Raw genomic sequence first — 23537 nt, 5'->3', positions numbered from 1 at the left:
AGTGGAGCATTCAGAGCCAGGACCAGGACCTTTTAAGGAAGGTGATATCTATAGCACCTGGATTGTGCTGTTCTATTTAATTCCCTCCCTGGTACCTTCACCCTTCGACAATTTTAGCATCTGTGTTGAAAACCTATTAGACCCTAAATTCATGATTCCTTCATTTTTTTTTTCTCCTAAAACTTCTTTCCTTTTTTTAGAGAGAATCTCAAGCAGACTCCATGCCCAGCATGGAGCCCAACACAGGGCTCAGTCTCAACCCTGAGATCATGATCTGAGCCAAAATCAGGAGTCAGATGCTCAGCTGACTTAGCCACCCAGGTGTCCCAAAATTCTTTCATTTTTACTGCCTCTTAACTCGTACTCTTACTGCTAGGCCTTGACACACAGGTTATTATCATAACTTGAACCGTTTTTTTTTTTTAATTTTTTATTTATGATAGTCACAGAGAGAGAGAGGCAGAGACATAGGCAGAAGGAGAAGCAGGCTCCATGCACCCGGAGCCTGATGTGGGATTCGATCCCGGGTCTCCAGGATCACGCCCTGGGCCAAAGGCAGGCGCTAAACCGCTGCGCCACCCAGGGATCCCCATAACTTGAACCTTTTGACTGGCATCGTCTCTCCTATAACTAGACACAGAATTGGAACTCTTTAAAGGGAGAATAGTGAAACCTAACCTGATCCACAGGTAAGTGGTCATGCCTTTAGCAGCAGCTTTGGTACAAATAGATATTAGCAAATGCAAAGAAAACTTGATTTGCAGAAGCTGTATGCTCTCCTGGAAAGCTGCGTTCACTTCTGAAGGCACAGGGACAACTATGGATGTTTCTGAACATCTGAGGGAAGCATCAGAGCAGGGAACTCACTCTCAAAGAAAACATAGCTGACCTTTCAGGGGCACGGTTGTTTTGGGGGTAGAGGTGCATCATTATCACCCTGCACTATGTCCTCTATGCTCTAGCCATATGAGATTTTTCCTCTGGATGGAAGCCCTGGGCCATGAATCTTTATCTCATAAGTTGAGCAAAATAATACAGAGGATTAGGAAACTCAAAACACATTCTCCCTTAAATGGGGTCACTTAGTAGTGGCATCCCCCTGCTTTGCTTGTCTACCTCAGCATTTCAGAGTCATTAACACTGCCCTATGTCTTCAAAAGTCTTTCCTAACTTTTATAATACCTTCCCTTTTCCCAAAGAACTGTCATTCTCTGGGAAAGAGAAAAGCTACCTACTCTGTTCATCCCAAGGGTTTTGTTCCCTAACAGCATATTGTGGTGTCTCTCCTGTTTGGATGAGGGCCCCAAATGTGGGGTATTGACAGGTAGAAACCTGTGGGTGAAAAAATAATAATAAATAAAATTAAAAAAAAAAAAAAAAAGAAACCTGTGGGTGGCACAGGTCATGAAAAGAATCCACCTAAGGCAGAACAAAGGTGATAGAAGTTTATTCAATATACTACAAGGGAGCTGCAGGCAGGACAGCAGAGGAGAAACCATCTCTAAGGAAGAAGAGTGGGGGCTGTTTTTTGGTTGTTTTTAGAGGAGGAGGGAGAGGGAGGATCTTAAGCAGAGTCCATGCCCAGTGTGAGCCCAACATAGGGCTTGATCATGACCTGAGCTGAAATCAAGAGTCTGATGCCTAACAGACTGAGCCACCCAGGCACCCTGGTTTTTAAGGGGGGAATGTGAGGAGGTATGGCAATATGTTGAATCTTCCTTTTTTGATAACTGCCTGGTTGTAAGTAGCCCATTGATCAGTGAAGGCCTATGGATATTTTGAGGTGGGTTACCTGATGGGCCTGTCTGTGTTTAGCCAGAGGGTTGCAGTGGGCCCTTTCTATGTTATATCACTCAAGCCTATTTGCCTAAAAGTAGCCTCTACACTTATGCTTGATGCCTTCTAGCCTGCCCCTGTGAGGAAGCTAAGAAGACAGGGTTGTGAGGACAGTACAAGATTTTATTCACTGATGAGCTTCTGTGGAAAAGTTTGTACCTCTACATAAGTATGAAAGGATCCTCATTATCTTAATAAGCAGGGATAAGTCTGTTGAACTTTTTCCATATGTACAACATGAACATTTTCCTGATTTTTAATAAACTATCCTTTACCTTTTATAACAAGCCTATGACTTAATTTTTTGCCCCATCAATCTAAAGTGTATGTTAAGTTAATTAGCCTTCTTTAAGTATAGCTTCAAGGCATTTTATAGCCCCAAACTATCTAGGCCAGTGAGTTTTCTTTGCTATCTACTCAGTATGAACTTGAGCACTGCTTACCTTCCACCATAATCTAACCTTATTTCCCAAAGATGTGTTGCAGTTTCTCACTTGGGCTTTTGCTCATCATGCCAGTTCCTCTCCCTGACTTCCTTACTCCTCTAAACCCCTTCCCCTCTTTCCAGCTCTCCACTGTCCCCTGTCAGGTCTGTTTTTCTTTAAGAATCCAGAAAAAGGCATTTCCTATAATTGTACAAAAATTCAATCTCTGTGTTTGAACTGCTAATGATAATTATGTTTACAGCACATTCTTGCTTGTAGCTTACATTTATTGGTCTATTTACTTAACCCTTGCTGAAACACTAAGGTCTTTGAGAAAGATTTCTCGTATCACACACAGTGATTGGTAGGCACTCCAGTATATCTGTTGAATTGAAATGGTATTGAAATAACTGGCTAGCAATTTGGGAAAAGTATCAGACGTCCCCCATATATCATAAACTCCAGATGGCTTAAGTATTTAAATATAAAACTTGAGAAGACAGAAATTTGTCATTTTTATGGTGTCTGGCTAGCAGCTGCCCTTTGAAGCTTCTCAAAACTTCTCACTAAAATACCAATGGCATTAAGGTGAAGACTCACAACCACCCTGAAAAGAGACAACCAGCCAACCAAATGCCAGAATATGAGAGGAAATGACACTAGCCATAAGGCAAAGTTGAGCTGAGATTTCATTTTAGGAAGCAAAGATGGCTTAAAAACCAAGGAACTTCACCAGTCATTCCACAAGCAGTCATTCCTCTATCGCCTGAGTTACTCTGAAGGTGTCCACATCTGTTCCCAGCCTTTCTTTCTTGGTTTCTTTTTTTTTTTTTTTTTAAGATTTTGTTTATTTGTTCATGAGAGACAGAGAGAGAGAGAGGCAGAGACACAGGCAGAGGGAGAAGCAGGCTTCATGCAGGGAGCCTGATGTGGGACTCGATCCAGGACCCCAGGATCATGCCCTGGGCCAAGGCAGGTGCTAAACTGCTGAGCCACCCAGGGACCCCTCTTTCTCTGTTAATAAAGTGTCAACCCTCCCCCATCTCAGCTGTCCCCTCCACCCTTCAGAAGAATGCTATTCTACCAATTCCTTTGTGTGTACATTCAATTTCTGCTTTTAAACTGAAAACTTCCCAGAGAAAAAACAAGGCAAGTCTCTCCCATTTAAAAAGAACTCCATTCCTCATTCCTCCTTCCCCTATCACAAACCCCAAGAGTTATCCATAATCATCTGCCATTTCTTTACCTTCCCCTCCACTCTAACCCATACCTTTCTGCCTCTCTATACTTTACACCACCAAGAATGTGTGTTAAGAATACTGTCGAACTCCCAACTCACTAAATCCAGAGGACCATTTTTAGTTTTCATCTTGACCTGTCAGCCAGGCTTAACACTATTGACTGCTTCCCACTTCTTGAAACACTTGCCTTGGCTTCTGTGACAAAGTACTCCTCTGTGACAAAATAATCTCCTGGAATTATCTTCTATCACTTTGTACATTTTACCCCATAATCTTTTTTTAACCTACTGTATTATTTTGCTAGAGTTGCCATAACAAAACCACTCTCTGGGTAGCTGTTGAACAACAGAAAATAATTTTCTCTTAGTTCTTGTGGCTTTGAAGTACAAAATCAAGGTGTCAGCAGATTTAGTTTCTTCTGAGGCCTCTCTCCTTAGTTTGCAAATGGCTGCCTCCTTGTTATATCCTCATGTGATCTTACCTCTGTGTACACTCCCTCCTGTTGTTACTCTGTGTGTCCAAATTTCTTATAAGGACACTAGCCAGATTGGATTAGGCCCACTCTACAGGCCTTATTTTAACTTAATTGTCCTTTAAAGGCCCTATCTGCAAATACAGTCACAATCTGAGGTACTGGGGCTTAGGGCTTCAAATATAAATTTTGGAGGACAATTCTATAACACCCAGCCATTAAATGTTAGAGTTTCCATTTCCAGGTTCCATTCCAGGTCCCCTTCTTATGTTCTGAATTCTCAAGGTTATTTCATTTATAAATATGTGAGTCCTCTAGCTAGCTCAGCTGTGTCCTCTGAACTCCAAGCCTATATACTCAGCTACCTACTTGACATGTCTAATGAATATTTCAAAGAGATTATAAATTTACACACCCAAAATTGAGTTAACTCAATCCCTTCCAGTTCTCCCAAATACATCCATTCAGTTATGAGTGATAACTTACACCATGGGCTTGCATATGTCTCTTGAATTCATCCACTTTTCTCCATCTCCACCATCACTTTAGTGTTGACTATCATTATTATCTCATAAGGACAACTGCAAGCCCTTCTAACTTTGACCTTATATTGACATATTGACTCTCACTTCCTTCCATTCTGATCGCCATATTGCAGCCAGAGTAGTCTTAAAGTCAAATCCTCTCATCACGCATTTTAAAACCTTCAATGGAAAAAAAAAAAGAAAGAAAAAAAAAAACCTTCAATGGCTTCTCATTCTTAGGGTAAAAACCAAAATTCTTAGTATGACTTATTTTCTGTATCCATCGACTACATATTCTAAACAATTTGGAAAGAGGACATTCTAGTACCTGCCAAAAATGTCAATTTAACCTGGACTCTTTCCTCCAAAATCAACCCTGGAGGAACTAAAAATGGAAGCATAGAATTTAAGAAATACAAACATTAAAAATTCCAGGGTGGATGGAAAGTCTTGAACTGGTGTATAGAGATAGTGCCTTTGTGTGGCTCTGGGAGGCTGTTCAAGAAGAGCTATTCTGATCATGCCACCACCACCCCACCCCAACATTCCCTTGGATCCATTGTTGCGTTCCACCTCCTTACAGAAATTCAAGGCAAGAGCCCAGATAACTACAAGGGTAAAATCAGGGCAGGAAAAAAGACCTGTGGGGCCAATAGATTGAGAATGAGCAGCCTCAAGCACCTACTCCTCTACCCTTTCTCTTCAAATCCACATAGCTAGAAAAAAAAATCTGTGGAGTGCCTCTCCCCCATATTGTTTTTCTGTTTGAGAGTTCAAAGGTGAAGCTCAGATCTAAGGAACTGCTAGATAGAGTAACTTAAAAAAAAGATGACAGTGGATCTGTGGCACCTGAGTCTCCCTGCCCTCGGGCTCATTCCCCTCTGTTCTAAAGCTACTAGGGCTGAGGATCTGAATGTCTGGACTGGATCTGGATATCTATCCTCCAATGCACATTAAAAGATAGTCAAACATTCCCAGGGTAATGTAACTATAATAAGACACCTGAGGATTAAAACTGTCTCAATAGAAAAAGTTAACATTAAAATAATATTCAAACAGAAAAACTAAGAATTTACAATATGTAAAATAACTATTGAAAGACCTAAAGGAAGATCCCAGCAATATGAAAATTATAAAAAAAGAATCAAATGGAAGTATGTGTGAAAAAACTCAAAAGATGGGATAACCAGTAGAATGAATATCTCAGAAGAATGATAGTTAAAAATTAATTAGGTGTAAGACCTTCCAAAAGGAAATGGAAGAATAAAGAAATAGAAAAAATACATTATATATACACATATATGTACATGTACTTATGTATATATACATAAGTATACATACTTATACTTATGTATATATATACATATATGCATATATATGTATGACAAGTTTCTCATATTTAAAGATTACTTGAGATTGATAGTGTCCTTGGAAAACTAATAAAAGCAATAAAAAGAATACACACCTTAGAAGAGATAAGAACCCCCTACTGCTAGACATATTATGGTATAATCTCAAAAGCCTCAAAGTTCACCACACACACAAGAAAATTTAAAAACACTTGGCAGAATTATTCAAGTAGGAATAAAACCAGCAGAGGCTGCCTTGGACAACGTACTACATTGCTAAGATGCTTCCCTCATCCTACTTGAAGAACTTAATATATCTGAGGATCTTCTTACTATTCATACAGGTATGAATGACTTTTGGGCTAGATATGAAATCTGTTTGAAGGTTCTTTTAGTATTTAAAAAATAGTACCTCATTGTATTTTTGCATATGCTGTTGCAGGTGAGAATTGGAGGGTATGGTGGGGATTAAACCAAGAAGTGGTCTCTTTATTTAGAGAGAAGCTATAAATATCAATTTAACAACTCCCTTCAAGACAAAACAAAAAAGAACTGGACACAGATTGACATAAAAAAAAAGTAAACTGGTAAAAGCAAATCAGTATGTTGTTAATCAGTAAATGCAAATACAGTAATGTCCAATTAAAAGACTAAGCTCCTCTGTAACAACATCTTTCTAGATAGGTCTCCTGAGGCAAGGGAAACAAAAGCAAAAATAAACTATTGGAACTTCATCAAAATAAAAAGCTTCTACACAGTAAAGGAAATAAAAAAGACAACCTACTGACTGGTAGAAAATATTTGCAAATGATATATCCAATAAAGGGTTAGTATCCAAAAGAAAGTATACAATTCAACACCCCCCAAAAAAATCCAATTAAAAAATGGACAGGAGATATGTACAGACATTTCTTCAAAGCAGATATACACACGAAAAGATGCTCATCATTCATCATCAGAGAAATGCAAATCAAAACTACAATGAGATATCACCTCACATCTGTCAGAATGGCTAAATAAAAAAACACAAGAAACAAATGTTGGTGAGATGTGGAGATGAATCCACATGCACTGTTGGTGAGAATGCAAGCTGGTACAGGCACTATGGAAGATGGTATGGAGGTTCCTCAAAAAGTTAAAAATGGGGTGCTTGGATGACTCAGTTTATTAATCATCCAACTCTTGATTTTGCCTCAGGTCAAGATCTCAGGATCATGGGATCAAGCCCCACCTCAGTTACCACACTGGGTGTGGAGCTTGCTTAAGAGTCTATCTCCCAAAAATAAATAAAAATAAACAAATAAATAAATAAAATTAAAAAAAAGATTCTCCCTCTCCCCCTACTCCTCATACTCTATTTCTGTCTCTAAGAGAAAAAAAAAAATAGAACTGCCCTATGATCCAACAATTGCACTACTGAATCATGAAAAAGAAATTTTGAACAGACCAATTACTCGTAAGGAGATTAAATCAGTAATCAGAAACCTAATAAATACATCCAGGACTTGATGGCCTCATTGGTAAATTCTACCACATATTTTTAAAAAATTAATAGCAATCTGGGGCATTTGGGTGGCTCAGTCAGTTAAATCTACTACCTTCAGCTCAGGTCGTGACCTCAGGGTCCTGGGACCAAGCCCCACTCCCTGCTCAGTGGGGAATCTTTTCTCTCTCTCTCTCCCCCTTCCTCTGTTCATGCTCTCTCAAATAAATAAAATCTTTAAAAAAGAAAAAAAAAATACCAGTCCTTCTCACACTCTTTGAAAAATAAAAGAAAAATGAAATACTTCCAAACTCATTTTTACAAGACAAGCATTACCCTGATACCAAAACCAGACAAGAACAAGAAAACTACAGGCCAATATCACTAGTGAGTGGAGATTAAAAAAAAAAAAAAAAAAAATCCTCAGTAAGATATTACCAAACTGAATTCAAGAGCACATTAAAAGGATCATACACCATGATCAACTGGGATTTACTCTAGAGATAAAATGAACAAGAAAATGAAGAAATGAATAAAAGTCATAATCATCTCAGATGCAGACAAAGCATTTAAGAAAATTCAACACCCATTTATGATAAAAACTCGATAAAGTGGGTATAGGGTAGATATACTTCAGCATAATAAAAGTCAAATATGAGAAACTCACAGTTAACATCCTCAACAGTGAAGAGCTGAAAACTTTCCCTCTATGACCAGGAACAAGACATGGATGGCTAGTCTCATTTATATTAGACATAGTATTGGATGTACTTGGCAGAACAGTTAGGCATACAAGTTGGAAAGGAATAAGTAAAACTATCACTATTTATAGGTGACTTAATATTAAACATAGAAAAACCTGAAGATTTCACCAAAAAGCTGTTAGAGTAAATAAATTTAGTAAAGTTGCAGGATATAAAATCAATATAAAAATCAGCTGTGTTTCTATACACTTATAAGGAGCTATCAGGAAGAGAAATAAGAAAACAATCCCATTTAAAATTGCATTAAAAAATACCTAGAAGTTAAAACTAAAAACAAAATCTAGAAGTAAATTTAACCAAAAAGATGAAAGACCTGTACACTGAAAACTATAGGATAGTGATTAAATCAACAACAACAACAACAACAAAAAAAAACAAACAAAAAAAACAAAACCCTGAAGATGACACAAATAAATGGAAAGAGGGCAGCCCCGGTGGCTTAGCGGTTTAGTGTGGCCTTCAGACCGGTGGGTGATCCTGGAGACCCGGAATTGAGTCCCACGTCGGACTTCCTGCATGGAGCCTGCTTCTCCCTCTGCCTGTGTCTCTGCCTCTCTCTCTCTGTCTCTGTGTCTCTCATGGATAAATAAATAAAATCTTTAAAAAAATAAAATAAATGGAAAGATACTCTGTGTTCATGGATTGAAAGAATGAATAATTTACAATGTCCATAATACCCAAAGCAATCTACAGATTCAATTCAATCACTATCAAAATTCCAGTGGCATTTTTCACAGAAACAGAACAAACCATCTTAAAATATGCATGAATAATTGGAAATATGCAATACAAGATATATTTTAATTATATCTTACCAAAATAAAAGTAGATGCTATTGTGCCTACTCTCCCCCATTTACAAAGCAAATTAGACAAGAGACAAAATTTATAGTGGCTTGAGGGATTTGTTTCTGACAAATCTGTATTCACTGCTACTGCACATTTGGTGTATCTGGTGCTTCCAGATTGATCTTTTATTAAAATAAAATTTTCAGGGGGATCTCTGGGTGGCTCAGTGGTTTAGCGCCTGCCTTTAGCCCAGGGCGTGATCCTGGAGTCCCGGGATCGAGTCCCGCGTCGGGCTCCTGGCATGGAGCCTGCTTCTCCCTCTGCCTGTGTCTCTGCCTCTCTCTCTCTCTCTCTCTCTCTCTCTCTCTCCATCTATCATAAATAAATCTTTAAAAAAATAAATTTTTCAGAAGCATGAAAAAAAATTTGCATCAAACTACAAGAGATCCTAAATAGCCAAAACAATCTTGAGAAAGAAGAACAAAGCTACTGATGTGTGTTTCCTGATTTCAAACTATAATACAAAGCTATTAGTAACCAAACAGTATGATATTGGTATAAAAACAGAAATATGGATCAATGGAACTGAAGAGAGACCAGAAATAAACCCATTTAATTTACAACAAAGGAGTCAAGGATATAAAATGGTCAAAAGACATTTTCTTCAGTAAATGGTGTAGGGAAAACTGGATAGCCACATATAAAGAATGAAATTGAACTCCTCCATTACTAAAATCAACTCAAATGGATTAAAGACTAAATGTGAAACCTGAAACGATAAAACTCCTAAAAGAAAACATAGTAGATAAGCTCATTGACATTAGTCGGAGCAATGATATTTTGGGTTTGACACTAAAAGTAAGAGCAACAAAAGCAAAAATAAGTAAGTGGGATTATATTAAATTAAGAAGCTTCTCCAGGGACGCCTCGTGGCTCAGTGGTTGAGCATCTGTTTGCCTTTGGTTCAGGGCAAACAGATCCCAGGGTCCTGGGTTCAAGTCCCACATCAGGTTCCCTGGAGGAAGCCTCTTCTCCCTCTGCCTGTGTCTCTGCCTGCCTCTCTGTGTCTCTCATGAATAAATACATAAAATCTTAAAAAAAAAAAAAGCTTCTCCACATCATAGACATCATCAAAATGAAAAAATGAACGAAAACCTATGGAGTAGGATGAACATTTTTGCAAATCACTTACCAATAAAGGGTTAATATATAAAAGTATTCAAAACTCATACAATTCAATTTAAAAAAAAACAATTTGATTTAAAAATGTGCAGATTATGAATAGGCATTTATCCCAAAGATGACATACAAATAGCCAACTGGCATGTAAAAAGATGTTCAACATCAATAATCTTCAGGGAAATGCAAATTAAAGCCATGAAGAGATATTATATCACCTATTAGAATGACTATCATTTTTTTAAAAAAGGTAAGTATTGGTGAGGGTGGAGAACCGGGAACCATTGTGCATCATTGGTGGGAATGTACATTGGTGTAGCTATTAAGAGAAACAATATGGAGGTTCCTCAAAAAATTTAAAAAAACTAACAAAATCCAGCAATCCCATTTCCTGGTATATATCCAGAGGAAATGAAACATAATATTAAAAAGATAGATGCATTCCCATGTACATTGCAACATTATGCACAGTAGCCAAGGTGGAAACAATCTAAGTGTCCATCAGTGTATGAATGGATAGAGTAGGCATGATACACACACACACACACACACACACACACACACACACAGTGGAATATTACTCAACCATGAGAAAAAGGAAATCCTGCCATTTGCTAACAACATGGATAGACCTTGAGGACATTATGCTAAGTGAAATAAGCCCAACAGTGGAAGATTAATACTGCATGGTATCACTGGTATGTGGAATCCTAAAAGAAAAAAAGTTAAACTCATAGAAGCAGAGTAGAAAAGTGTTCCCCAGGTAGAAGAAATAAGGAGAATTTGGGTTACAAACTTTCAACTATAGAATGAATAAAGTCTGACCATCTAATGAACAATATGGTGGCTATAGTTGACAGCACTATTGTATTGAAATTTGGTAAGAGAGAACATCTGTCTTCAGCCAGGGCATGATCCCAGGGTCCGGGATCGAGTCCCACATCAGGGTCCTTGCAGGGAGCCTGCTTCTCCCTTTGCCTGTGTCTCTGCCTCTCTCTGTATGTCTTCCATGAATAAATAAATAAAATCTTTAAAAAAAATAGGTGAGGTATCAGATGTGTCAACTAGATATGGGGAATACTTTTACAATGGATACATATTACAAATCAAAATGTACACTATCATACAGTCTTTTAAGTCAATTATATCTCCATAAGGCCATTATAAAGAAAAGAGGATAAACTTAAATAACTTGGGATAAGATTAAATAGATCAGCTATCCCAAGAGATGAGTGAGAGAGAGTTAAACAATATAAAATTTATTTTTGTAGTGGTATATGGAGATAAATGGATTTAACAACAACAACAAAAAATCCTTGAAAAAAAAACTATAGGTACAAGGTCAATGTAGAGGTTAAATTGTCATCAACTCTTAACACTTCTTGCATCCACATCTGTCTCTGGCCTCATCATCAGGATAGTATACATCAACACTCCTAGACTTTGGGTGGCTATGTGACCTGCTTTGATCAATGTAATGTGAGTAAAAGTGATAACTCTGCAATTCTGACCTTCAGTCTTAAGGCCTCAGTTGTTTATATTTGCTTTCTTTCCCTATGCTGTCACCATGTGATGTTCCACTGAGTAGCTGCTGTCCCATTAGCCTATGCCTTAGAGCCACACATGTGAAATAGAGCTATCCCCAGCTGACCTACAGAACTGTAGTGAGAGGCAGGTCTCCCTCAGCCTAAAGCAGAGGGCTCGTAGAAGAAATAAATGCTTATTGCTGTATAGCACTTAGAGTTTGTGGTTGTTTGCTATGGAGTAAGAGCTTACTGATACAGATAACAAGAAAACAGCCATTTCATTTAACACTTATAGATACTAGGTATAATAAAAATGGAATTTCTGAACTTCCCATTAATTTGATCCCTGAAATATAATATAGTTTGCACATACTTGGGAAGAAGTCAACTAATATTTGGGTTGCCACTAAAGGATTGCACAATGTATGAGATGTGCTATTACTTCCTTTATTATAATAAAATAATGTAGAAAGTATATGCCAAGGAATACTAACAGCAAAAAATTGAGATTGACAAATGTTCATTTTAGTCCAAATATAATTCAAAACAAAGGACCAAAGAAAGATACCTTAAATGAATGAAATCTATAAGAGAAATATAACTATCATTAACTTTATACCTACAATATATCTTATGTGTGTGTGTGTGTGTGTGAGAGAGAGAGAGAGAGAGAGAGAGAGAGAGGAAAATTGAGGCAATATTCTCTAACATATCTAAGGGAAGAATTCTAAGATTATCACCACAGATGCTGAGAAAATCTTGGGCAAACTTCAGTAATCATCATAATTTTTTAAAATACTCAAATAGGAATTGATAGAAAAAGCCTAAACATGATGAAATATGAGAGCAGGGGAAGATGGTAGGCTAGGAAGATCTTGAATTCATCTCCCACAGAAACACCAAGGCAACAACTATATGTAACACAACTCACTTGAAAAACAACCTGTTGATTGGAAGAAGAGATCTTTCAGTGCTAGAGAGATAAAGAGAAGGCCACACAGAAGGATAGGAAAGGCAGAGACAGAAACCAAATTCCTAGAGCAATGACCCACAAATGGGAGGGGTATCACAGGAATGGAGGAGTGAGGGGATCAAATCCTATGCTGGGCATCCCCAGCCCTGGGGACCTTCATGGGGAAGACAAAGCACTGTAACATCTGGATTTGAAAAATCGGTGAGACTTGGCTCTGGGAGAGGTGTAGGGCTATAGGAAACGGAGTCTCCACTCTAAAAGGGCCAGGGCACTATAACACTCAGCATGAGACACAGCATAGAAGCATAACTTTAAAAAGTGCTTGGGGTATACATGAAAATTTATTGACTAATTTTAGGATGTGTACCTAAGAGGCAGGGACCTGCAGGAGCTTTCTCCAGGAAAGGCTGGTGGGTACCATTTTTTTTTCTTGCCTTCCTTCAGCCTAGTGGGATGGAAGAATGTGAGAGCCAATTCTGACACTGTCCCTCTACCTTGATGCACTGCTTGCCCTTCCTGGTGTTCTCGCTGCAGACCCTACCTACCTAACCCATCTATACTGGGTTTGCAGGTAACCCTCTATCCGAGTCTCATCCCACCACATCCAGTGGGCAGCCTCAGGAATGGCATTTGCCCAAAAAAGAACTGCTGTCCTGGGAGTAGGGCACTAGGTTCACCCACCAGTGTCCTGGCAGTAGCTACAGCGGAGTCTCTAACTTAGGTGTGTAACGAGCTATCCCACCTATCAGCATGCCAGAAGTTCTCATGGTCCAGCCAAAATAAAAGATTGCACAAGCTTACACAGGGATGTCCTTGGAGCACCTGGTTTTGATAACAAGCAATTTACACCTGATAAAGAGTTCAAAGTAATGGTCATAAAGATACTCACTAGAGTTTTAAAAAGAATCAATGAACCCAATGAAAACATCAAAAAAAAAGACATAGAAAACATAAAAAAGAGTAACTTGGAACTGAAGAATAATGTAAATGAAAAAATATATACCCTATGGAATCAGCAGATCAGAGGATGCAAGAGAATAAATTAGCAGTCTGGAAGACAGAGTAGTGAAAAGCAACCAAGCTGAACAACAAAAACTTTAAATGAGACTAGGTTAAGAGAACTCTTGGAATGCCTGAGTGGCTCAGTGGTTGAGCGTCTGCCTTCAGCTCAGGGCATGATCCTGGGGTCTTGGGATTGAGTCCCACATCGGGCTCCCTGCAGCCTGCTTGTCCCTCTGCCTATGTCTCTGCCGCTCTCTGTCTTATGAATAAATAAATAAGTAAAATCTTAGAGAGAGACCTGTTGATAACATTGAGTGTACTAACATTCACATTATAAACATTCCAAAGGAAGAAGATAGAAAGGGGCAGAAAATTCAGTAATAGCTGAAAATCTCCTTAACCTACCTGGAGAGGGAAACAAACATCTAGGTTCAGGAAGCACAGAGAGCTCCAAACAAGATCTATCCAAGGATGTCCTGACCAAGGAACATAATAAATAAAATGGCAAAAAGTACAGATAAAAGCATAATCTCAAAAGAGAAAAGTAAACCCCATTAGGCTATCAGGTAGTTTTTCAGCAGAAAATTTTGCAGGCCAGAAGAGAGTGGTAGAGCATACCTAGCGCCTAAAGGACAAAACCTACAAGCAAGAATACTTTACCTGGCAAGATTATCATTAAGAATTGGAGAAATAAAGTTTCCAAGACAAAAATTAAAGGTGTTCATCACCACTGAAATTGCCTTAGAAGAAAAGTGAAAGGGACTTCTTCAAGTGAAAAAGAAAAGGTCACAACTAGAAGAAAATTATGAAAGGAAAAAATGTCCCTGGTAAAAGCAAATGTACATTAAAAATAGGAGATGTCACTTATAAAGCTGGTATGGAGGTTAAAACACATAAGTAGTAAAATCAATTATACTAACAAAAGCAAGTTAAAGATATATAAAATAAAATGATGTAAAATACAATATCTTCTATGTAAAGCATAGAGAAGAAAAAAATGTAATGTTTTTAGTATGTGTGACCATGAACTTAATATAGAGTGCTATATTCATAGAATGTTATAGCTGAACCTCTTGGTAGACACAAACTAAAGATCTATAATAGATACACAAAAATAAAAGGAAAGGAATTGAGTATGACACTAAAGAAAGTCGTCAAATTCCAATGGAAGAAAGCAAGAGAAAAAGAAAGGAACATAACTACAATAATAACCAGAAAACAACCGGAAAAAATGCAAGTACATCCATATCAATAATCACTTTAAATATAAATAAACCAAATGCTTCAATCAGAAGATACAGGGTGACTGAGTAGATGAAAAAAAAAAAAAAGACCCATCTATATCTGCCTATAAGAGACTCATTTCAGAATAAAGTCTAAAGACTTAAAGTGAAGGGATGAAAACTGGTATTCCATACAAATGAAGTGAAAAGGCTGGGGTAGCAATACTTATATCAGACAAAATACATTTTAAACAAAGAGACAAAGAGGGCATTGTATAATGATAAAGGGGTCAATCCAACAAAAGAATATAAGAATTGTCAATAACTATTCATCCAGTTTAGGAGTAGCTAAATATACAAAGCGATTATTTATAGACATAAAGGGAGAAATTGACAATAAGACAATAAGGTAGGGAATTTTAATACACCACTTACATCATTAACAAATCATACAGACGAAAATCAGGAAACCGTGGCTTTGAGTGACATATTAAACCAAATATATACAGAAGAGTCCATTCAAAAACCACAGAATACATATACTTTTAAAGTGCACATGGAACAAATTCTCCAGGACAAATCACATGTTAGATCACGAAACTAATCTTGATAAATTTTAGAAGACTGAAGTCATATCAAACATCTTTTTCAGTGACAACAGTATGAAACCAAAAATCAATTACAAGAAGAAAAATTGGAAAAACACAAACCCAGAAGCTAAAAAAAACACATGCTACTAAACAACCAATGAGTCAACAACAATAAAAAAGAAAGAAAAATCAAAAGGCACCTGGAGACAAATGAAAATGGAAACATGGGTCAAAATATTTGAGACAAAGCAAAAGCAGTTTTAAGAGGAAAGTTTATAGTGATAGAGGTCTACCTTAAGAAAAAAGAACAACTTCAAACTAACTTTACACCTAAAGAAATTTTAAAAGGAAGAACAAAGCCAAAGAAGAAAAGGAAGGAAGAAAAGAAGGAGGAACAAGGAAGGAGGGGGAGGAGGAAGAAGAAAAAGAGGAGGAGGAGGAAGAAAGAAAAGAAGAATGAAAGAAAGAAAGAAAGAAAGAAAGAAAGAAAGAAAGAAAGAAAGAAAGAAAGAGAAAGAAAGAAGGAAGGAAGGAAGGAAGGAAGGAAGGAAGGAAGGAAGGAAGGAAGAAAGGAGAAAAGAGAAAAGGAAGAGCAGCCACTAATGCCACTGCCCAAACATAGAAGAAAGGAAATAAAAATTAGTGTGGAAGTAAATGAAAAGAGACTAAAAATAAAAACTAAGAGCTAGTTCTTTGAAAAGATAAAGATGATTAACTTTTAGCAAATGCGTCAAGAGAAAAATAAATAAAATAAGAAATGGTGGGCTCTCTGCTCCTCCCCGTTGGACAGACAGCCGCATCTTCTGGTGCAGTGCCAGCCGCGTCCCTGAGACACGATGGTGAAGGTCGGAGTGTACGGATTTGGCCGTATTGGGCACCTGGTCACCAGGGCTGCTTTTAACTCTGGCAAAGTGGATATTGTTGCCATCAATGGCCCCTTCATTGATCTCAACTACATGGTATACATGTTCCAGTACGATTCTACCCACGGCAAATTCCACAGCACGGTCAAAGCTGAGAACGGGAAACTTGTCATCAACAGAAAGTCCATCTCCATCTTCCAGGAGTGAGATCCCGCCAACATCAACTGGGGTGATGCTGGTGCTGAGTACTTGTGGAGTCCACTGGGGTCTTCACCACCATGGACAAGGCTGGGCTCACTTGAAGGGCGGGGCCAAGAGGGTCATCATCTCTGCTCCTTCTGCTGATGCCCCCATATTTGTGATGGGCGTGAACCACGAGAAGTGTAACAACTCCCTCAAGATTGTCAGCAATGCCTCCTGCACCACCAACTGCTTGGCTCCTCTAGCCAAAGTCATCTATGACCACTTCGGCATCGTGGAGGGCCTTATGACCACAATCCATGCCATCACTGCCACCCAGAAGACCGTGGATGGCCCCTCTGGGAAGCTGTGGCATGGCAGCTGAGGGGCTGCCCAGAACATCATCCCTGCTTCCACTGGCACCGCCAAGGCTGTGGGCAAGGTCATTCCTGAGCTGAGGAAGCTCACTGGCATGGCCTTCCATGTCCCCACCCCCAACGTGTCAGTTGTGGATCTGACTTGCCGCCTGGAGAAAGCTGCCAAATATGACGACATCAAGAAGGTAGTGAAGCAGGCCTCGGAGGGCCCCCTCAAGGGCATCCTGGGCTACACTGAGGACCAGGTTGTCTCTTGTGACTTCAACAGTGACACCTTTGATGCTGGGGCTGGCGTTGCCCTTAATGACCACTTCACCAAGCTCATTTCCTGGTATGACAATGAATTCAGCTACAGCAACCGGGTGGTGGACCTCATGGTCTACATGGCCTCCAAGAGTAAGAGCCTCCTGGACCACCAGCCCTAGCAAGAACAAGAGGAAGAGAGAGGCCCTCAGCTGCTGGGGAATCCGTGCCCCAACTTAATCCCCCAACACACTGAGAATCTCCTGACCTCCAATTTACATCCCAGACCCCGAGGAAGGGGAGGGGCTTGGAGAGCCCTATCTTGTAATGTACCATCAATAAAGTATACTGTACCCAGCCAAAAAACAAAAAAACAAAAAACAAAAAAACAAAAAGACCCCACCAAAAATCTACTAGCTTAATAAATAAATTCAATGAAGTTGCATAGAATACAAAATATATACCACTTCTATACACTGTTAACAAAGTGGCAGAAAAAGAAATTAAGAAAACATTTCCCTTTACAACTGTACCAAAAAATAATATCTAGGAATAAACTTAACCAATGAGGTAAAAAAAAAAACCTGTACTCTGAAAAGTATAAAACACTGATGAAAGAAATGTAAGGTGACACGAACAAATGGAAAGATATTCTGTGTTCATTGATTGGAAGAATTAATATTGTTAAAATGTCCATAGTACCCAAAGCAATCTACAGATTCAAATCCCCATCAAAATACCAATAGCATTTTTCACAGAACTAGAAAAAAATAATACTAAAGTTTGTATGGAACCATAAAGACCCAAAAATCCAAAGCAATCTGTAGAAAACTAAGCTGCGGGTGTCATAATTCCTGATTTCAAGATATACTACAAAGTTGTAATAATAATAAAAGTATGGTAGTGGCACAAAAATAGACACATAGATCAATGGAATAGGATAAAAAGCCCAGAAATAAGTTCACACTTATATGGCTAATTAATCTATGAGAAAGGGGTCAACTTATAGTTGAATGGATAAACAAGATGTGGTATTTATACACAATGGAATATACTGAGCTATAAAAAAAGAATGAAATCTTGCCATTTATGACAACATGGACGGACCTGGAAGGTATTTTGCTAAGTGAAATAAGTCAGAGAAAGAGAGCCTAGGATTTCACTTATATATGGAATCTAAAGAAATCAAACAAACAAAAGAAACAGACTCATAAATAAAGAGAACAACGTGGTGCTTGCCAGAAGGGAGAGAGATGGGGGCATTGGAGAACTAGGTAAAAGGGATTAAGAGGGACAAACTTCAGTTAAAAAATAACAAAGTTACAAGGATGTAAAGTACAGCATAGGGAATAAACTCAGTAAGATTGTAATAACTTTGTATGATGATATGGCAAATACATTTGTGGTATTTTGTAATGTATATAATTTTCAAATCACTATATTGTACACCTAAAGCTAATATTACATGTCAACTACACTTCAATTGTGTGTGTGTGTGTACACCCTCATTCCTACAGCCAGTGTATTTACTAAATGAGAAAACACTAAAGCCATTTCTATTAAGGTCAATAACAAAGAAAAAATACCTGTTACATTCTCTACTATTTAATATTACCCTGGAGGTTTTAGCCAATGCAAATAGAAAGACAAAACAATTAGACATTCTTATGTCTAACTGGAAAAGATGATGTAAAACTATCTATGTTTGTAGATAATATGACAGTATACCTAGAAAACCCTAGAGAATTGATGATAAAACAAACTCAAGCAATAAAAAGACCCCTCAGAGTATCAGGATGTAAAATTAAGTACATAAAAATCAAGTGTTCATATATACCAACTATAACTTATTAGAATATAGGAAAGGAAAAGAGCATATCTAAAATAGCAACAAAGGAAGATAAAATACTCAAGAATAAAATCAACATGGGAAGAACTAAGATGGTTACATAGTAGGAGGACCCAAGACTTGCCTTGTCTCTTAAACACAGCTAGATAAATATCAAACTATTCTGACTACTCAAGAAATCAATCAGAGGATTGAAAGGGCAAAAGGTACAACTAAAGGGAGAGAAGAAGCCACTTTGAGGAAGATAGGAACTGTGGAGATATGGTATGGAGGAGAAATGGGTCATGGGTACTACAGAGGGGAGGGAGCCCTGGTCGTGGAGAAAGGCGAGAGTGGAGCTCACAGGTATATGCACAAGAACACTTCCCCAAAGATATTGATGAGGGAAAATAAGACCGAGTGAATTTCATGAGTTTTTGCAATTAGTGGGTCTCTAAGATTAGAGTTTTAGAGGCTCCTGGGGTTGGCTGGTAGATCCCTGAGAGCACTGCTCTACTCCTAGAGAGGACACAGAGAAACAACCGTGGGGCAGACTGCACTATCTGAGGATCACTTAAGGAATCCAGGGAGAGACTGTTTGTACTTTTTGGAGCGCATCTGTGAGAAGTGGCATTGTCTCTCTGGGGACAAAAGAACCAGCAGACACCATTTCCTTTCTGTGCCCCTCAGCATTTGTGCAGAGACACCTGCTGAGGGCAGCTAAGCAGGATACTGGTTGTTTAGCTGCTTGCTCCAAATCCCACACCCCTGCACTCTGGTGTGACAGACCTGTAGGGCCAAACCTGCATTAGTCCCAATGCAGTGAAACCCTTTCCCAGAGGATCAGTGCAGGTCCCAACCAGGCCCCTGAAATTTGGAATTTTAAAAATCAGCAGGTCTGGCTAGGGTAGAGCCCAAGGTACATTGAGCTGCTGCAGGCAGGCAAGGGACTCAGAGACAGGCAGTGTGAAATTAGCGATCTAAAAAAATGCCTGTTCTGCATGAGGGTAAAATTTTTGCTCCTCTGAAAGTGCTTCCCTTAGGGCAGCAGGCATGGGCTCCCTTCTCCAGGGACAAAGGAGTAGGCTAGTACCATTTCCCTCGCCTGCTCCTCAGCATAAACACAGAGCCACCTGAAGGAAACAGCACAGCACCTACACTGGCTGCCTAACATTTACACAAGGTCCCACACCCCTGCACTCTGCTGTTGCTCTGCACTCTTGCCCTTCTTGGTCAAGTTTGTCTCACAGCACAGTAGGCCTCTTTCCCAGAAGACCAACAAAAGCCATTGCCCACATCATGTCTCCCGACCAGAGAGTTCTACAAGACTTAAGTTCTTTAAAAGATTTATTTATTTGTTCATAAGAGACACACAAGAGAGGCAGAGACATAGCAGAGGGAAAAGCAGGGAGCCTGATGTGGGACTTGATCCAGGACCCCAGGATCATGCCCTAAGCCAAAGGCAAAAGCTCAACCACTGAGCTACCTAGGAATCCCTGCAAGACTTCAGTTCTAAAGGAAATAGTATTGCTAATAGTACCTTTAGCAAGCAGACGAGGGTACACTTAGTTAAAAATCACCACACTCGGGGATCCCTGGGTGGCGCAGTGGTTTGGCGCCTGCCTTTGGCCCAGGGTGCGATCCTGGAGACCCGGGATCGAATCCCACGTCGGGCTCCCGGTGCATGGAGCCTGCTTCTCCCTCTGCCTATGTTTCTGCCTCTCTCTCTCTCTCTGTGTGACTATCATAAATAAATAAATAAATAATTTAAAAAAAAAAAATCACCACACTCTGGCCAATGTCCTAACACTCCCTACTGTAGGTAAGGAAAAACTCTGCAGAGAACTGACTTAAGGGATAGAGCAACCAAAATGGAGCACAGAGGGCACGCACCACAAACCAGAGACACTTCCTGAAGCACTGGGCCCTGAACATCATAGAAACTCTTCTTCATAAAGCTATTACTCTCAGGAGCAGGAAAAATAATGGGCTTTCCCAACACACAGGAAGACAGACACCTGGACAAAATATCAAGATGGAGGAATTTATCCCAAAAGAATGAACAAGAAAAGGTCATAACCAGGGATCTAATATAATCAAAACATATAAATAATATTCCTGACCCAGAATTTAAAACAGCAATCATAAGGGTACTAGCTGGGCCTGAGAAAAGCATGGATGACATCAGGGGCACCCTTATCACAAAGATAAGGGACAAAAAAAAAAAACCAATCAGGCTGAAATGAAAAATACAATAACCAAGATGTGAAACTCACTGGATGCAATGACCACAAGGATGGAAAAAGCAAAAGAATGTATAAGTGATATAGAAGAGAGAATTATGGAAAATAATGAAGCTGAACAAAAGAGAAAAAAATTTAAATCACCAAAGTAGACCTAGGTAACTTAGTGACTTCATCAAATGTAATACCATATGTATAATAGGAGTCCCAGAAGAAGAGAGAGAAAAGGAGGCAGAATGTTTGAGGAACTTATAACTAAGAACTTTCCTCATCTGGGGAAGAAAACAGACATCCAAATATAGAAGCAACAGAGATCTCCCATCAAAATCAACAAAAGCAAATGAACACCAAGACATATTGTAGTTAAATTTGCAAAATATAGAGATGAAAAAAATCCTAAAAGCAGCAAGACAAAGGAAGTAGCTAAATTTTAAGGGAAGATCCAAGGAGTTAGCAGCAGATCTCTCCACAGAAACTTGGCAAGACAGAGAGAGTGGCATGATATACTCAAAATACTGGATGGGAAAAATGTTCAGCCAATAATATTCTATCCAGCAAGGCTATCGTTCAGAATAGAAAGAAAGAGAAAGAGTTTCCCAGAAAAACAAAAACCAAAGGAGTATGTGATCACTAAGACAACTTTGCAAAAAATATTAAAGGGGACCCTTTGAGTCAGAAGGGAAGACCAAAAGAGATGAAGGCTAGAAAGGAATGAGAAAATCTCCAGAAAATGACAAAAGAAGTAATAGAATGGCACTACATATCTGTTTATAAATTACTCTGAAGGCACCTGAGTGGCTCAGTAATTTAACTGTCTAACTCTTGATCTCAGCTCAGATCTTGATATCAGGTCATGAGTTCAAGCCCCACGTTGGGCTCCAAGCTGGGCATGAAGTGTACCTAACAAACAAAAGATATTTTTTTAATTTAAAAAATTATTCTGAATGTAAATGGAATAAATGCTCCAATCAAAAGACATAGTGTCAGAATAGATTTAAAAAAAGAACACCCATCTATATGCCACCTACAAGAGATTCGTTTTAGACCTAAAGATACCTGCAGATTGAAATCAAGGGGATGGAGAAACATATATCATGCAAATGGATGTCAAAAGATAGATGGAGTAGCCATACTTATATCAGACAAACTAGATTTTATTTTTTTATTTATATTCTTTTTATTTGTTTTTTGACAGTTCTTTTTTTTATTTTTACTAAATCAAAGTTTTGATTGTATTAAATTTTATTAACACACAAATATATCAATATGTTGACAAAATATTTGCAAGAACAATAAATATGTGATGCTAAAAAAACTAAAATCAAATGATTAGGGGGACTTTTGTTTTCCAGTTCAATATGTAAGGATCTTGGAAGCAGAAAAACTAGATTTTAAACTAACTTATTATAAAGACTATAATAAGAGATGAAGAAGGACACTATATTATAATAAAGGGATCTATTTAACAAGAAGATCTCAAACTTGTAAACATTTGTGCCCCAATTTTGGGGCACCCAAATATATAAAACAATTAATAACTAACACAAAGGAACTTATTGATAATACTACAATAATAGTAGGGGACTTTAATACCCCATTTACAACAATGGACAGATTAAACAGAAAATCAGCAAGGCAACAGTGGCTTTAAATGACACACTGGACCAGATGGACTTAACAGATATATACAGCACATTTTATCCTAAATGCATTCTTTTCAAGTGCACATGAGACACTTGAGTAGATCACATATGGGGTCACAAATCAGACCTTAACCAGTACAAAAGGATTGAGATCATACCATGCATATTTTGACCACAATGTTATGAAACTTGAAGTCAACCACATGAAAAACTTTGGAAAGACCACAAATACATGGAGGTTAAAGAACATGTTACTAAAAACCGAATGGGCCAACCAAGAAATTAAAAAAGGAAAAAATACATAGAAATGAATTAAAATGAAAACATGAACATCCAAAACCTTTAGGATGTAGCAAAAGGGATCATAAGAGGAAAGTATATAGCAATACATGCCTACCTAAAGGAGCAAGAAATATCTCGAATAAATGACCTAAGTTACATATAAAGGTGCTAGAAAAAGAACAACAAATGAAGCCAAAAGCTAGGAGAAGAAGGGGAAATAATAAAGATTAGAGCAGAAAGAAATGATATAGAAAGAAAGAAACACACACAAAAACCTATAGTAGAACATATCAATGAAACCAGGAGCTGGTTCTTTGAAAAAAATTAATAAAATTGATAAACTTCTAGCTAGACTTATCAAAAGGAAAGGGGAAAGGACTCAAGTAAATAAAATCACAAATGAGAGAGGAGAAATAACAACCAACACCACAAAAATACAAACAATTAGGGATCCCTGGGTGGCGCAGCGGTTCGGCGCCTGCCTTTGGCCCAGGGCGCGATCC

At 38.4% G+C, this 23537-nt stretch overlaps 1 pseudogene; it reads left to right on the top strand.

The window, feature by feature from the left end:
- The first annotated feature begins 15846 nt into the window (after window positions 1-15846).
- LOC144280483 (glyceraldehyde-3-phosphate dehydrogenase pseudogene) lies at window positions 15847-18380 on the top strand (annotated as a pseudogene).
- The last annotated feature ends 5157 nt before the right edge of the window (window positions 18381-23537 follow it).

Source organism: Canis aureus, chromosome 12 (assembly GCF_053574225.1).
Source record: "Canis aureus isolate CA01 chromosome 12, VMU_Caureus_v.1.0, whole genome shotgun sequence".
In the NCBI taxonomy this organism is placed as follows: Eukaryota; Metazoa; Chordata; class Mammalia; order Carnivora; family Canidae; genus Canis; species Canis aureus.
Note: the sequence above shows the minus strand (reverse complement) of the source record. Positions and strands in the feature narration are given on the sequence as shown.